Genomic DNA, 17403 nt, shown 5'->3' on the forward strand with positions numbered 1-17403 from the left:
AGAGGATTTCTCCCGAACAAAAGAAGAAAGACAGCTGAGGAGACCTAAGGTATAGAGCTGAGATCTTGTACCTTAAAAAGGGGGAGCTGTTCCGGAATAGATAGGAGGAGTTACACCAAACCTGGTTTTTGGTGAAGAAGGAGACTTTGGATACTAAAATCACTGCAGAAGAAGTGTCACATAGACCGCAAGTATATACTTATCTTTCTTTCGCTGATAAACAGTCTTGTCAGGGAGGCTGTCCTGACATTTATTTAAACAAAACAGTTTGCAAGCTGAAGATATAGAGCTTTACTCTAACCAGTTATGTATTGGGCTGCCTGCTGTGTGTACCTGAGGCCCTTAAGATAATAAAGGGGTGTGTAACAGGAGAGGAAAACTGTAAAAGCCCACACCACTTGATATACCTGAAGATACTAATCTCTGGGGGACTTATATTCTCTGGGTTAAAAATTGCTCTAAGACTGAGGAAGAGACACTACACAAGTAATTACAAGATTCAAGAGACATTGGAGTCACAGCATTTAGTAAAACCCAGAGACTGTGTTTTTTTTATAAGGGGCAGCTATTATAGATTAATTGGTCTGCCTTATATTTGAATTTAGATATATTGAGATGTGAGAGGATATAACATACTAAGATTTATTGTATGAAGTTTTTTTTTATTTTTTTTTGGTATGATAAGGCCTAAAGGTAGAAAATAAGTGGTGATACTGAATTGTATATAGTATTAAGACTGTATTAAGACTGTTCCATGAAATTTGCTATCTGTATTGCAAATAGTTAAAGCTAAGGTTAACCTAGATGGTTGAAGTAAAATAAACCAATAAACACCCACTCAAAAGGGAAAGGGAGAAAAGAAAACATTTTTCTCTTGAATATCTATGAGTTATATTTTGGATATAAAATAAAAGTATTGCTAAGACCAATCATAATATCTATAGCCTCATATTACGTGGATAAATATCTGCTGTAAATAAAACTGAGGAATTGCTGAAAATTGAATAGGAACTAAAATTGTTTCTGCTGAACAGATCTATATAAATTTAAAGTGATCTGTTGGTATCCTTTTTATACAGGCAATCACGACACGCATTAAACACTTTTTTTTTTCTCACTAGTATCACCACTAACAATATCAACACAATTTAGTCTAAATAAGTAAGGACTAGACTTAAATATAAGGTGAAAGGGAGAGATAAAGGAGGGAGTCTAGATTGAATTTATTTACTCTCTACACACTATATATACACTATTAGAGGTTTTTTTTTTGTTTTGTTTTTTAGTTTTTGAAGAGTGCACGTAATTTCACTTCACTTTTTCTTTTTATTTTTTTTCCTCACTGTAACACAGCCACACATTCCGAAAAATAAAGGCTTATCTTTTTTCACTATCTATGGAAAAATTTATTACCAATGCTAAAAATAAATCCCCTGCCATGCCTGCTAAAAAGGATAAAAAACCTATATCTGTTCTAGATAACTCAATTGATACAACAAATACACCTACACAAAATCCAGAGGTAAACATAATGTTCAATCAAATAGCTGACCTTATACTCCCCCAGTTCGAATCCCTTAAAAAAGATATAGTTGGACTGACGAATGAATTCCGACAATTTTCAAACAGAATTGCCGAGGTAGAAACTAGGGTTTCCGAGCTGGAGGACTATAAAAACTCCCAAGAAGTTCAACTTAGAGAATACGATGTTAAGATTAAAACCATGCAATCTAAAATAGAAGATTTGGAAGACAGGTCTCGGCGTAATAACGTCAGGGTGGTAGGACTGCCCGAGACTAGAGAGTTTGATGACCTAATAAAATTTGCTTCACAAACGCTCCCCCAATTGCTCGAGATGAATATTCAACCAGAAGGGGTGCTAGTTGAGCGGGCCCACAGGACAGGACAGATAAAGAGATTCAGTGATGGGTATAGTAGACCGCGTATAGTGGTCATACGTTATCTTAACTTTCAAGACAAAATTAACATCTTAAGACACTTTAGAAAACTAAATACACTAATGATAGGTAATACACGCATACATCTCTTTCAAGATTTTTCAATAGAAACCTCTACTAAACGCAAGGAAATGGCTCCATATTGCACAGCTATTATTAAGGCAGGATACAGAGCCAGAATGAGATACCCTGCACAAATATTGGTTGATGTGGATGATACAACTCAAACGTTTAATAATGCATCAGAAGTGAAGCTCTTTTTTGAAAGATATAAAATAGAGTTTAATACTACAGAGAGGAAAAATAGAGATACTTCCTAGATAAAAATTATATAGGAGTCAAATTAAGTTAAACTCAAGGAAGACTGTTCTAGGTATTTCGAATGACTGAAATAAGGTTGACAATTGTGATTGTGTGTTTTCATCCTCCCCCCAAAAGGAGGGAGTATGAATTAAATGTTTTTAATTTTGTTTATATTTTTAAAGTGCTACAGGTAACCAAAAAGAAGACAAAAGTGTTACCTGAATATAAATGCTTTCTATACGGGGAGAGAATTTTCTTTTTTTTTTTTTTTTTTTTTTGTTGTTGTTTTTGTTTTTTCTTCTCTTTATGCTCCCCTCCACCCCCCCTGTGATAAAAGATATGAGAATATACAAAACTAGAAATGATTTCTGAGCTCAAACTAATATCATGGAATGTGGGAGGGATAACGTCTCCAATTAAAAGAAAGAATATTCTGAAGCAGCTTAAAAAACAGAAACCTGATATAATCTTCTTGCAAGAATTGCATCTAAAGGCAGCTGAAATTGATAAACTAAAGGTGGGATGGATTGCAGAGGTGCTGGCCACTCCATGTAATAGTAGGAAATGTGGCGTGGCTATTTTATTCCAGAAGAACCTTAGCTATAAGATTATAAACCAGGATCTAGACCCATCCGGTAGATATATTGTTACACAAATAGAAGTAAATAATAAACTCTGGACACTTTGTAATTTATATGGACCAAATGAACTCGATGTTCAGTTCTGGAATAAAATTAAGAATAAGCTGATTCCATATTTGGACCGTAATTTAGTGATAGCCGGAGATTTTAATATGACTCAACACCCGGAGATAGACAGGTTCAGATTGAGTTCACCAAGATATTATGCAAGGGAAGCTAAATTTTTTAGGGACTTCTGCAAAATTTTAAATTTAAAAGATATATGGCGAATACAACATCCTGATACACGCAACTATACATGTGAATCAAAATCACATAAAAACTTTTCTAGAATAGATTTATTTTTGCTAGAAGAGAGACTGCTATCTCTGGATGTTGAGTCACAAATCTCGGAAATCACCCTGTCGGATCATGCGATAGTGAGTATAAAATTACAGAGTTCTCCTTCTAGGGGTAAGAATAATAACATTTTTCATTTTCCAAATTACATGTCAAACAATACACAATTTAGAAATTGGTTGGTGGAAGCCTGGAGAGAGTATTATAGAAATAATATGGGGTATTTACATAAAATAGAAACTTTCTTGGAGGCAGGAAAGACTGTCCTGAGAGGCGAGATAAAAGCACACATGATCAAGGAAAAAAAGAAATATAAACAACAAGAGACCCAACTTGCTAACCAACTCAAAAATGCATACAGAAGATATTTGAGTGAGCCGAATAATACTCATTGGAATAAATACATGCAAGCTAAAGAAGCTAGGGAGCTTTTCATGAGGGAAGCCTGGTCATTAGAAGATTTAAAAAATAGAGCTCGCTATCAAGGATTCCAAGGCACTACTGCCAAGCATTTAGCAAGAATATATAAAATTAGGAAAAATAAAAATATAATAACAAGCATTAGAGATGGAGAGCGAAAATGTACCCAAACCACTGAAATCTGTGATATATTCCATAAATATTATAAAAGAATCTATTCAAAGGTAAAGATAGATGAATTAGAGCAAGAAAAGTTCTGGCAGAATATTAAATTACCAAAAATTACTGATGACGATTTAAAGATGATTAACCAGCCAATAACAATTGAAGAATGTGAAAAGGCAATTAATGCTATGAAACAGAATAAAGCCCCTGGCCCAGATAGGCTACCCGCCGAATTCTATAAAATTTTAACTAAAGAGGTAACAACTACCTTAACCCAATTATTTAACTATTATCTCTGTGAAAGTCAGATGAACTCCCCATATTTTTCAGACTCAATTATAACACTAATATATAAAAAAGGTAAAGATCCAGAAGATCCAGGCGGATATAGACCCATATCCCTCCTAAATAATGATTATAAATTGTTGATGGCAATACTTGCCCAAAGATTTAAAAAAGTTATTGGAACAATAATTCACAGCGACCAGACAGGATTTATACCAGGAAGAAATGTAGCGCGTAATATTAGGAAAGTATTACTGACTATAGATAATTATTATAATAAAAAAAGAGAGAAAAATAAGATAAAGACAGACCTTGCGTTAGTTATGCTAGATGCCGAGAAGGCTTTTGATTCAATTATATGGGAACATCTGTTTTTGGCGCTTGAAAATTTTGGTTTTTCTGGTTGTATAGTCAATATGCTCAGAAATATATATAAAAACTCAAGATCGCAAGTATTAGTTAATGGTCTTGTATCACAGTATATTACATTACAGAGGGGCACGAGGCAAGGATGCCCCTTGTCACCCATCTTATTTAATGTGTCATTAGAACCACTGGCAATATGGCTTAGACAGGAATTAAAAGGTATAGCCTTGGGAGATCAGAATGTTATTCTATCTCTCTATGCAGACGACCTTATGCTGTACCTAAGCGATACAAGATATAGTATTCCCCAATCTATGCAGTTAATTAACCGTTTTAGTACTTTTTCTGGCTATAGAATTAACCCAATAAAATCTGAGATTTTGTGGATTCATAAGACTCCGAATAGTAATTTTCCGCATGTCTTTAAAGAAGCGGATAATATGAAATATCTGGGAATTAAAATCTCAAAAAATCCAAGCGAATGGTATAAGCTCAATTTTGAGGATATATTTATCAAAATGGCAGATGAGATGAAAAATTGGAAATTATACTATATATCGATTTCCGCTAAGATTATGCTAATAAAGACAATTTTTTTTCCACGGATCTTGTATTTATTACATAATCTCCCTTTATTTATTACCAAGCAAGATACTAAAAGGTTTTATACAGCATGTTCACTGTTTATTTGGGGAAAGAGTCGACCTAGAATATCAAGGAATAGATCAACACAGCCTAAAAAATATGGGGGATTAGCACTGCCAAACATTGAATACTATAATTGGATCTGTATGATAAAATTTGCGGTAGACTGGGTAACAGAAGCAAACTATGTGACTTATTATGATATAGAAACAAAGCTCGTCAAACCATTTGATTTGAGAGCTTTACTACATTGTCCTGTGAAGAAGTTACCAAGTAACATTGCATATAGTCTGACTTTTGTCAATATCATAAATGCTTGGCAGAAGTGCTGTAAGGAGTTGGGACACAACCCAAGGTCATCACATTTGCTCCCTATTAAAGGTAACCCCGACTTTACACCAGGAATCTGGGATTTGGTATTTTCAGAATGGGAAAGGAAGGGACTTGTCTATGTGTCCCAACTCTTACAGGATGATAGCAAGACATTACAGTCATTTGAAAATCTATCCAGTAGATATGCCCTATCGGCCAAAAACTTCTATGCTTACCTTCAGATAAGGAATTATGCTAGCCAAGTGTGCAGAACAAGTGGATTTGGGTGGGGTGCTAAGGAGATTCCTGATGGAATTAAACTGTATGAGATAGGCCGACGATCATCGTCTTATTGGTATAAATCTTTAACTATAAAGTCTGGCCAAAATAATATAAGAGAACTCAAAGAAAATATAATGAAAATAATTCCTAATATAACAGAGCAGGAGATAGAAAAGAGTATCTCTCTTTCATCACAAGCAACTAGCAATATAAGTTGGCGAGAAGCCCAAATAAAATTACTTAATAATTACTATCTAACCCCATATAGGCTATATAAGATCTCAAAGACTAGACAAACAAGTTGTTGCTTTAAGTGTAAAGAAGAAATGGCAGATATCATTCATTGTATATGGGCATGCCCGAAAATTAACCAATATTGGAGAAAAGTTAATTATTGGCTAAATAAATATCTCGAAAAAAAAATTATCATAACTTTTCGACTGATTTTTATGCTAGACTCAGAAAGGAGAAGTAAAGGAGAACAACTCTTTATCAATTTTATCATAATAGCAGTTAGAAATCAACTATTCAGAGAGTGGAAAACACCAAAGATTCCTACCATCCCCGAACTAGTTAACTTATTAACTTTACAAATGACAATTGAATCATATGATACTAAATTCAACTCGGAAATACATTACCGAGCTTTCTTTGCAAAGTGGAAAAAATATATAAGTGCCTGGCCAGCACCGCTGCAACACCAATTTATTGCTAGATTTCAGAACTCTTCAATATTTCTTTCTCTAGTACTAGAGGGTGAACTACCCTATCACTGGATAGATCTAACCCAATTTGGGGTGTAATGTAACGACAAGGCTCGCCATCCAAAGGCTCGTCATCCAAAGAGTGATTTTTCCTTCCCCATCTTTTTTTTTTTTTTTTTTTTTTTTTTTTGTTTGTTGTCTTTCTCTCTCTCTCCCCGTATAAAATTGATAGCACTTGAAGAATATTCTATGTTAGGTAATTATCATTTAAAATTTTCTCTGTCATACACTGTATAATGTGATGTAAAATTTATTTTTGTAAGGCACCAAGGATAATTAAAGATAATGAAGTAATTTTTGTAATAAGATGATGATAATATGATATGTATGTTGGAATACTATCATTGTACGGTATTAATTAAGGTAAAAGTGTAATGCTGGTAATGAGATTTACTTTACTTTCTTTTTGTGTCCTTTTAATGTTCAATGTTTGTGTGAAAAAAACTTAATAAAAAGATAAAAAAAAAAAAAAAAAAATTAATTTATTGATAGTGTAGTGTTAGGATTTATTTTACAGGTAATTTTGTAATTATTTTAACTAGGTTGATATTAAATAGTTATTAACTATTTAATAGCTATTGTACCTGGTTAAAATAAATACAAAGTTACCTGTAAAATAAATATTAATCCTAAAATAGCTACAATATAATTATAATTTATATTGTAGCTATATTAGGGTTTATTTTACACGTAAGTATTTAGCTTTAAATAGGAATAATTTATTTAATAAGAGTTCATTTATTTCGTTAGATAAAAATTATATTTAACTTAGGGGGGGTGTTAGTGTTAGGGTTAGACTTAGCTTTAGGGTTAATAAATTTATTAGAGTAGCGGTGAGGTCCGGTCGGCAGATTAGGGGTTAATACTATTTATTATAGGGTTATTGAGGCGGGAGTGAGGCGGATTAGGGGTTAATAATTGTAGGTAGGTGGCGGCGACGTTGGGGGCGGCAGATTAGGGGTTAATAAATATAATATAGGGGTCGGCGGTGTTAGGGGCAGCAGATTAGGGGTACATAGGGATAATGTAGGTTGCGGCGGTGTACGGAGCGGCAGATTAGGGGTTAATAATAATATGCAGGGGTCAGCGATAGCGGGGGTGGCAGATTAGGGGTTAATAAGTGTAAGATTAGGGGTGTTTAGACTCGGGGTACATGTTAGGGTGTTAGGTGCAGACTTAGGAAGTGTTTCCCCATAGGAAACAATGGGGCTGCGTTAGGAGCTGAACGCTGCTTTTTTGCAGGTGTTAGATTTTTTTCAAGCTCAAACGGCCCCATTGTTTCCTATGGGGGAATCGTGCACGAGCACATTTTTGAAGCTAGCCGCGTCCATAAGCACCGCTGGTATTTAGAGTTGCAGTGGCGGTAAATTATGCTCTACGCTCCATTTTTGGAGCCTAACGCAGCCCTTCTGTGAACTCTAAATACCAGCGGTATTTAAAAGGTGCGGGGGGAAAAAAACACGCGTAGCCAACGCACCCCTTTGGCCGCAGAACTCTAAATCTAGCGGTTGATATGTTAATCTGTTTTAATAGACAATTGTTAGAGGTTTGATGTATTGTTCATATGTTTGCTTTACTGTTTAACCAATTCCCTCTGTAACCTGAAGCTCTGTGACTCTGGAAAGCCAGGGTGTATAAATCTGTGTGCTACTTTCAAATAAAGTGTTCATTTTTGTGTTCAGAAAACTGAGTGGTGTCTCAGCTCTGTTCCCCTACATAACTTTAGAATGCGGTCAAAGGGAGATACCAGGAGCTATTGCTCTGGATAAAGGGATGTCCAGGACAAGGGAAGAGTTCTGACGGAGGTACTCATTTGGTGTACCAGGAATACCGTCACAGCCAGACTGGTGTGCATCATCCATGTGAGACAGGATGCAGTCTCAGAATTGTGATGTCATCACTTATTATTTAAAGGGCCTCTGTTCAGTATGCTTTGCCTTTGTGTTGTCTCAGACCTGTTTGTGAGAGTTCCTGTGTATTACCTGGCTGCTTGACGTCCTTCCTGGTTCCTGATCCCTGGCTTGTTCCCGACTCTGCTCTTTTCCTTGTTCCTGATTCCTGCTCGTCTGACTATTCGCTTTGGCTCGTCTGACTACCAACTCTGGTTTTGACTCCTGGCTTGTTATTTGACTTGTAGACTTTTTATTATTTTTTGCTATTAATAAAGGTGTGATTATTTTTGCACTTTTAGTCTCAGTCTGATTCCTGGCACCCTGACACACTCATAATATATGGAATCGCTTGGCAGAGCATGTGCTGCTGTTTACAGCACCCCTCAACACCCCCATACACCTCAACACCCCCATAGAACTACCAGTGCATGTCTGATTTCCATGAAAGTTCAGCCATTTTTAATAGGTTATAGTGTTTAAGAACAAAAACTGTTATTTCATTTGTAAATATAAGCCTAAAGGAGCAATTTCTCATACATTTTATACTCTGCTTTCTGTATATCAAGTTATTCTAAACACATTAAGTAGAAATCCATTTTATAATATAATGTCCCTTTATATTAATTTTCAAACACATAGAAACACATCTTTATTTAACATATTATATATAATATTATACAAAATCAAAACCAGAAGCTTCTCGTCTCACAAATTCTCCAAATCCACAATCTTGCATGTTATTAAAATCAAATATCCCCTGTCTGAGTCTTTGAATGCCAAGGAACAGGGCCACATCAACCATCAATACCCACTTAGAACGCCTAATCACCAACCTAGACTTAGCATGCCAATCACCAACCTAGACTTAGCACGCCAATCACCCACCCCGACATAGCACGCCAATCACCAACCTAGACTTAGCACGCCAATCACCCACCCGACATAGCACGCCAATCACCCACCCCGACATAGCACGCCAATCACCCACCCCGACTGAGCACGACAATCCCCCACCCCGACATAGCACGCCAATCCCCCACCCCGACATAGCACGCCAATTCCCCACCCCGACATAGCACGCCAATCACCCTCCGACATAGCACGCCAATCCCCCACCCCGACATAGCACGCCAATCACCAACCTAGACTTAGCACGCCAATCACCAACCTAGACTTAGCACGCCAATCACCAACCTAGACTTAGCACGCCAATCACCAACCTAGACTTAGCACGCCAATCACCAACCTAGACTTAGCACGCCAATCACCCACCCCGACATAGCACGCCAATCACCAACCTAGACTTAGCATGCCAATCACCCACCCCGACATAGCATGCCAATCACCAACCTAGACTTAGCACGCCAATCACCCACCCCGACTGAGCACGACAATCCCCCACCCCGACATAGCACGCCAATCCCCCACCCCGACATAGCAGGCCAATTCCCCACCCCGACATAGCACGCCAATCACCCTCCGACATAGCACGCCAATCCCCCACCCCGACATAGCACGCCAATCCCCCACCCCGACATAGCACGCCAATCACCAACCTAGACTTAGCACGCCAATCACCAACCTAGACTTAGCACGCCAATCACCCACCCCGACATAGCACGCCAATCACCAACCTAGACTTAGCATGCCAATCACCAACCCCGACATAGCATGCCAATCACCAACCTAGACTTAGCACGCCAATCACCCACCCCGACATAGCACGCCAATCACCCACCCCGACATAGCACGCCAATCACCCACCCCGACATAGCACGCCAATCACCCACCCCGACATAGCACGCCAATCACCCACCCCGACATAGCACGCCAATCACCCACCCCGACATAGCACGCCAATCACCCACCCCGACATAGCACGCCAATCACCCACCCCGACATAGCACGCCAATCACCCTCCCCGACATAGCACGCCAATCCCCCACCCCGACATAGCACGCCAATCCCCCACCCCGACATAGCACGCCAATCCCCCACCCCGACATAGCACGCCAATCACCCACCCCGACATAGCACGCCAATCACCCACCCCGACATAGCACGCCAATCACCCACCCCGACATAGCACCCCAATCACCCACCCCGACATAGCACGCCAATCACCCACCCCGACATAGCATGCCAGCCATCCACCCCCACTTAGCATGCCAGCCACCCACCCACCCCCACTTAGCATGCCAGCCACCAACCCCCACTTAGCATGCCAATCACAAACCCCCACTTAGCATGCCAGTCACCAATACCCACTTAACATGCCATTTACCAACAGCCACTTTACATGCCTATAACCAATGCCCACTTAGCATGCAAATCACAAAACCCCAATTAGCACGCAAGCCACCAACTCCCACTTAGCACGGCAAACACCAAAACCCACTTAGCATGCCAATCACAAACATCCACTTAGCATGCCTTTTACCAACACCCACTTAGGAATAAAGAGGTAAATGTGGATGAGGCTGGATAAAATAGTGAGTTTGCACAGACAGGGGCATAGAGAAGAAAGCAGAAAGGACAGTGAAGCAGAAAATGGATTCCTCTCCATCCTGCAATGTCAGGTTACATGTATCTCTCGTGCATGTTCAGCATAGTAGGATGAACATCACAGATATCAAACCACTGTTCATTAATTGGCTGTTTTGGAAGCAGTGCATTATGTGGCAGCGCTGGGTTTTCCTGATGGTCTTTGGTCCCTACCACTCGCCATGCATGCGTGTCTTTGATTAAGAAGATGCTCTCATGGTTGTAGGAGAAATATACGGCATCCAGGTCCCCAACCGGGTGGTCTTGTGAGGTCACAGATGGGTAAGCCTCTCTGATAGGCTTGGGATAACCAGGAAGAACTCTGTGATTCTCCACACTGAATGCAGTCACCTGGGGACAAAGATAACAGATACTGTGGAAAGGAACAATGGCCAATCTATCACTATCAGTCACCACTTCATACCAGAGGTGGAAAATTCATATCAAGCTGCCACACTTGCTTAATATCCGTAGAAGAATTTCTGGTCTCCACTATCAATCTCTGTTGTCATAAACATCATAAATGTATTTTTTTGTAAGTATATCTTTCTCTTCAACCATCATCTATCCATCCAAACACACATTTATTGGCATTTTGTTATGTCTCACTATGGATTCTATCTTTTCAATACATTTTACAAATCTCGCTTCACTGCTTTTAACACCTCACATTCTGTTCAACAAAGTCACCTCTACACCCACACAGCCAGATTTACCCTTAGGATAAATTTACTAATAGTAATATAGTGCCTAATGACTCCAGGACGATGCTTTACGAAATCTTCCACAACCCTGTAATTATCTCTAGCACTTGTCAAACACCACCTGACGCAGACAGTCATGTGACTAAATAATCCTGTAATTATCTCTAGCACTTGTCAAACACCACCTGACACAGACACTCATGTGACTAAATAATCCTGTAATTATCTCTAGCACTTGTCAAACACCATCTGACGCAGACACTCATGTGACTAAATAATCCTGTAATTATCTCTGTCACTTGTCAAACACCACCTGACACAGACACTCATGTAACTAAATAATCCTGTAATTATCTCTGTCACTTGTCAAACACCACCTGACACAGACACTCATGTAACTAAATAATCCTGTAATTATCTCTAGCACTTGTCAAACACCACCTGACACAGACACTCATGTGACTAAATAATCCTGTAATTATCTCTGGCACTTGTCAAACACCACCTGACGCAGACACTCATGTGACTAAATAATCCTGTAATTATCTCTAGCACTTGTCAAACACCACCTGACACAGACACTCATGTGACTAAATAATCCTGTAATTATCTCTAGCACTTGTCAAACACCACCTGACACAGACACTCATGTAACTAAATAATCCTGTAATTATCTCTAACACTTGTCAAACACCACCTGACGCAGACACTCATGTAACTAAATAATCCTGTAATTATCTCTGGCACTTGTCAAACACCACCTGACGCAGACAGTCATGTGACTAAATAATCCTGTAATTATCTCTGTCACTTGTAAAACACCACCTGACGCAGACACTCATGTGACTAAATAATCCTGTAATTATCTCTAGCACTTGTCAAACACCACCTGACGCAGACACTCATGTAACTAAATAATCCTGTAATTATCTCTGTCACTTGTCAAACACCACCTGACGCAGACACTCATGTGACTAAATAATCCTGTAATTATCTGTCACTTGTCAAACACCACCTGACGCAGACACTCATGTGACTAAATAATCCTGTAATTATCTCTGGCACTTGTCAAACACCACCTGACACAGACACTCATGTGACTAAATAATCCTGTAATTATCTCTAGCACTTGTCAAACACCACCTGACGCAGACACTCATGTAACTAAATAATCCTGTAATTATCTCTGGCACTTGTCAAACACCACCTGACGCAGACACTCATGTAACTAAATAATCCTGTAATTATCTCTAGCACTTGTCAAACACCACCTGACGCAGACACTCATGTGACTAAATAATCCTGTAATTATCTCTAGCACTTGTCAAACACCACCTGACACAGACACTCATGTGACTAAATAATCCTGTAATTATCTCTGGCACTTGTCAAACACCACCTGACACAGACACTCATGTGACTAAATAATCCTGTAATTATCACTAGCACTTGTCAAACACCACCTGACGCAGACAGTCATGTGACTAAATAATCCTGTAATTATCTCTAACACTTGTCAAACACCACCTGACGCAGACACTCATGTGACTAAATAATCCTGTAATTATCTCTGGCACTTGTCAAACACCACCTGACGCAGACACTCATGTGACTAAATAATCCTGTAATTATCTCTAGCACTTGTCAAACACCACCTGACGCAGACACTCATGTAACTAAATAATCCTGTAATTATCACTAGCACTTGTCAAACGCCACCTGACGCAGACACTCATGTAACTAAATAATCCTGTAATTATCTCTAGCACTTGTCAAACACCACCTGACGCAGACACTCATGTGACTAAATAATCCTGTAATTATCTCTGTCACTTGTCAAACACCACCTGACACAGACAGTCATGTGACTAAATAATCCTGTAATTATCTCTAGCACTTGTCAAACACCACCTGACACAGACACTCATGTAACTAAATAATCCTGTAATTATCTCTAGCACTTGTCAAACACCACCTGACGCAGACACTCATGTAACTAAATAATCCTGTAATTATCTCTAGCACTTGTCAAACACCACCTGACACAGACACTCATGTTACTAAATAATCCTGTAATTATCTCTGTCACTTGTCAAACACCACCTGACACAGACACTCATGTAACTAAATAATCCTGTAATTATCTCTGTCACTTGTCAAACACCACCTGACACAGACACTCATGTAACTAAATAATCCTGTAATTATCTCTGGCACTTGTCAAACACCACCTGACGCAGACACTCATGTAACTAAATAATCCTGTAATTATCTCTGTCACTTGTCAAACACCATCTGACGCAGACACTCATGTAACTAAATAATCCTGTAATTATCTCTGTCACTTGTCAAACACCACCTGACACAGACAGTCATGTAACTAAATAATCCTGTAATTATCTCTAGCACTTGTCAAACATCACCTGACGCAGACAGTCATGTGACTAAATAATCCTGTAATTATCTCTAGCACTTGTCAAACACCACCTGACACAGACACTCATGTAACTAAATAATCCTGTAATTATCTCTAGCACTTGTCAAACACCACCTGACACAGACACTCATGTGACTAAATAATCCTGTAATTATCTCTAGCACTTGTCAAACACCACCTGACGCAGACACTCATGTAACTAAATAATCCTGTAATTATCTCTGTCACTTGTCAAACACCACCTGACACAGACACTCATGTGACTAAATAATCCTGTAATTATCTCTAGCACTTGTCAAACACCACCTGACGCAGACACTCATGTAACTAAATAATCCTGTAATTATCTCTAGCACTTGTCAAACACCACCTGACACAGACACTCATGTAACTAAATAATCCTGTAATTATCTCTGTCACTTGTCAAACACCACCTGACGCAGACACTCATGTAACTAAATAATCCTGTAATTATCTCTAGCACTTGTCAAACACCACCTGACGCAGACACTCATGTGACTAAATAATCCTGTAATTATCACTAGCACTTGTCAAACACCACCTGACGCAGACACTCATGTAACTAAATAATCCTGTAATTATCTCTGTCACTTGTCAAACACCACCTGACGCAGACACTCATGTAACTAAATAATCCTGTAATTATCACTAGCACTTGTCAAACACCACCTGACGCAGACACTCATGTGACTAAATAATCCTGTAATTATCACTAGCACTTGTCAAACACCACCTGACGCAGACACTCATGTAACTAAATAATCCTGTAATTATCACTAGCACTTGTCAAACACCACCTGACACAGACACTCATGTAACTAAATAATCCTGTAATTATCACTAGCACTTGTCAAACACCACCTGACACAGACACTCATGTGACTAAATAATCCTGTAATTATCTCTGTCACTTGTCAAACACCACCTGACACAGACACTCATGTGACTAAATAATCCTGTAATTATCTCTAGCACTTGTCAAACACCACCTGACGCAGACACTCATGTGACTAAATAATCCTGTAATTATCTCTAGCACTTGTCAAACACCACCTGACGCAGACACTCATGTAACTAAATAATCCTGTAATTATCTCTGGCACTTGTCAAACACCACCTGACGCAGACACTCATGTAACTAAATAATCCTGTAATTATCTCTAGCACTTGTCAAACACCACCTGACACAGACACTCATGTGACTAAATAATCCTGTAATTATCTCTAGCACTTTTCAAACACCGCCTGACACAGACACTCATGTGACTAAATAATCCTGTAATTATCTCTGTCACTTGTCAAACACCACCTGACACAGACAGTCATGTGACTAAATAATCCTGTAATTATCTCTGTCACTTGTCAAACACCACCTGACACAGACACTCATGTAACTAAATAATCCTGTAATTATCTCTAGCACTTGTCAAACACCACCTGACACAGACACTCATGTGACTAAATAATCCTGTAATTATCTCTGTCACTTGTCAAACACCACCTGACACAGACACTCATGTGACTAAATAATCCTGTAATTATCTCTGTCACTTGTCAAACACCACCTGACACAGACAGTCATGTGACTAAATAATCCTGTAATTATCTCTAGCACTTGTCAAACACCACCTGACGCAGACACTTATGTAACTAAATAATCCTGTAATTATCTCTAGCACTTGTCAAACACCACCTGACGCAGACACTCATGTAACTAAATAATCCTGTAATTATCTCTAGCACTTGTCAAACACCGCCTGACGCAGACACTCATGTGACTAAATAATCCTGTAATTATCTCAGGCACTTGTCAAACACCACCTGACGCAGACACTCATGTAACTAAATAATCCTGTAATTATCTCTAGCACTTGTCAAACACCACCTGACACAGACACTCATGTGACTAAATAATCCTGTAATTATCTCTAGCACTTGTCAAACACCACCTGACACAGACACTCATGTAACTAAATAATCCTGTAATTATCTCTAGCACTTGTCAAACACCACCTGACGCAGACACTCATGTAACTAAATAATCCTGTAATTATCTCTGTCACTTGTCAAACACCACCTGACACAGACAGTCATGTAACTAAATAATCCTGTAATTATCTCTAGCACTTGTCAAACACCACCTGACACAGACACTCATGTAACTAAATAATCCTGTAATTATCACTAGTACTTGTCAAACACCACCTGACACAGACACTCATGTGACTAAATAATCCTGTAATTATCTCTAGCACTTGTCAAACACCACCTGACGCAGACACTCATGTGACTAAATAATCCTGTAATTATCTCTGTCACTTGTCAAACACCACCTGACGCAGACACTCATGTGACTAAATAATCCTGTAATTATCTCTGTCACTTGTCAAACACCACCTGACACAGACACTCATGTAACTAAATAATCCTGTAAATATCACTAGCACTTGTCAAACACCACCTGACACAGACACTCATGTAACTAAATAATCCTGTAATTATCTCTGTCACTTGTCAAACACCACCTGACGCAGACACTCATGTAACTAAATAATCCTGTAATTATCTCTGTCACTTGTCAAACACCACCTGACGCAGACACTCATGTGACTAAATAATCCTGTAATTATCTCTGGCACTTGTCAAACACCACCTGACGCAGACACTCATGTAACTAAATAATCCTGTAATTATCTCTGTCACTTGTCAAACACCACCTGACGCAGACACTCATGTGACTAAATAATCCTGTAATTATCTCTGGCACTTGTCAAACACCACCTGACACAGACAGTCATGTAACTAAATAATCCTGTAATTATCCCTGGCACTTGTCAAACACCACCTGACGCAGACACTCATGTAACTAAATAATCCTGTAATTATCTCTGGCACTTGTCAAACACCACCTGACACAGACACTCATGTGACTAAATAATCCTGTAATTATCTCTAACACTTGTCAAACACCACCTGACGCAGACACTCATGTGACTAAATAATCCTGTAATTATCTCTAGCACTTGTCAAACACCACCTGACGCAGACACTCATGTGACTAAATAATCCTGTAATTATCTCTAGCACTTGTCAAACACCACCTGACGCAGACACTCATGTAACTAAATAATCCTGTAATTATCTCTGTCACTTGTCAAACACCACCTGACGCAGACACTCATGTGACTAAATAATCCTGTAATTATCTCTGGCACTTGTCAAACACCACCTGACACAGACACTCATGTGACTAAATAACCCTGTAATTATCTCTAGCACTTGTCAAACACCACCTGACGCAGACACTCATGTGACTAAATAATCC

This window comes from Bombina bombina, chromosome 2 (genome assembly GCF_027579735.1).
Source record: "Bombina bombina isolate aBomBom1 chromosome 2, aBomBom1.pri, whole genome shotgun sequence".
Lineage (NCBI taxonomy): Eukaryota > Metazoa > Chordata > Amphibia > Anura > Bombinatoridae > Bombina > Bombina bombina.